The sequence below is a fragment of the Plasmopara halstedii genome, assembly GCF_900000015.1.
Source record: "Plasmopara halstedii genome assembly, contig: Scaffold_650, whole genome shotgun sequence".
Classification (NCBI taxonomy): Eukaryota; Oomycota; class Peronosporomycetes; order Peronosporales; family Peronosporaceae; genus Plasmopara; species Plasmopara halstedii.
Window position 1 is genome coordinate 99,158 of NW_020187567.1, and position 1,489 is coordinate 100,646.

General features: G+C 45.1%; 1 protein-coding gene across 1 annotated transcript in view; it reads left to right on the plus strand.

The window, feature by feature from the left end:
* PHALS_12671 (atp-binding cassette superfamily) overlaps positions 1-1,489 on the plus strand; it is a gene marked incomplete at both ends in the record, with an annotated part of 4,275 nt that overhangs the window by 1,930 nt on the left and 856 nt on the right. The gene's annotated exons all lie outside the window — the stretch shown is intronic.

A 1,489-nucleotide genomic window follows, 5' to 3' on the forward strand; every position in this document is an offset into this window, starting at 1 on the left:
ATTCGGCCTTGGTTCTCGTGTGAAGGCATAAAAAAATTTCTGTTTCAGCTTCAAGCTCGTCAAGAAATTCTTTTCGCGCTGCTGACGAATATAATTCTCACTCGCCTCCGTCTCCGCATCGTCATTACTTTCATCAACAGCTACTGATTTCTTTCTTGCCTCGATATCGCCTTCTTACTCAACAACGTGACCCAATGCTTCCATACGTAAGCAACGATCTTCGTCATCCTGATCAGCGTATTTTTCTTCATCTTGCCTTTCTTAACTCGTACATTTTTCATCTGCACCGTCATAGCAATGGAATTCTCTGCTCCTCTCTCTTGTTTAACAGAATTATCCTTTATGTCATCGAGAGTTTTGCCCTTCTTCAAGTCACGACGCTCTTTTGCAGACAATCGTTTCTTTCCTTCGCGTTCGGTATGCTGCTTATAAGCTGCGTCTTCATCACGCCTTTCATTTTTCTCGAAGTTATCAATTACTTTTTCGTTTAAAGATGGTGGCAAAATTACTGTGCACTTATCTGTCATTAACATCGTCGCTTCTGTAGATATCTTCGCAGAATAAACAACTTTGCCTCCCTTTTTCCTGTCTTCTTCGTCGACACCGTCCGACGTAAGCAGCGCGCTTTCTTCGACTTGTCGAGAGCGATGGTTGACGCAGCTCTCATCAATACGAAAAAGAATTGCCAGGCCGACCGGAAGCCTTGACGGCTGAATAAAATTTTTCTATCCGTCGTTAGGTACTCGCCCGTAGGGGCTGTCTTTGAGACCTGGTCTGCGTGTACCCAGTATGCACCAGCAATGACCTGATTTGACCAAGCGCTATTGCGTTTCATACAACCTGCCTGCTCCAAAGTAGCCACAGAAAGTAAGACGTCTCAAGTCTGCTTATTTTTTCGCTGTGACATGGTTGCGGACTATGCAAGTAGCCGCACCATGGAGATCAGCATGAACATAGACGTCCCATTTGCGTAAATATCGCTTCACTAGCAGCTCATTCTGGTGTGCATCGTTTCCTGCCACCAAAAAATACTTTTCACTAATGAGGAGCCAGTGAAATTTTTCAAACCAGAGCGTTTTGCGTCGCTGATATATCTCGTTGCGTTTAGTTTGCTGCTTCTCCATCGTCTTTATGGTGTCTTATCCGCCAGTGCGATGGAGCCTAAGTTGCCTTCTTTAACTTTTCTCCAGCCTTTTTCTTTTTTGTGTAGATTTCGCGAGCGTTTGCAGGAGCCAAAATTGACAAATCAATCCAGATGATGTGAACCTTCTTGTCTTTCTCCCCGGTATCATCACCGCCAAGTCCATCCTGGCCCTCCTCGTCGGCATCACAGAGCAAGACAGCCACTCGAATTCTCCCAAGGTCAACTTAGTGAGTTAAATTTGCTACGGGATTACCTTTCTTTTGCTCGTACCGAACAAGTTCCTCCAGACCACGCCAGTCCATACCGCTAGCTAGCGCACTACAAAAAGTGACAAGCAAAACACTT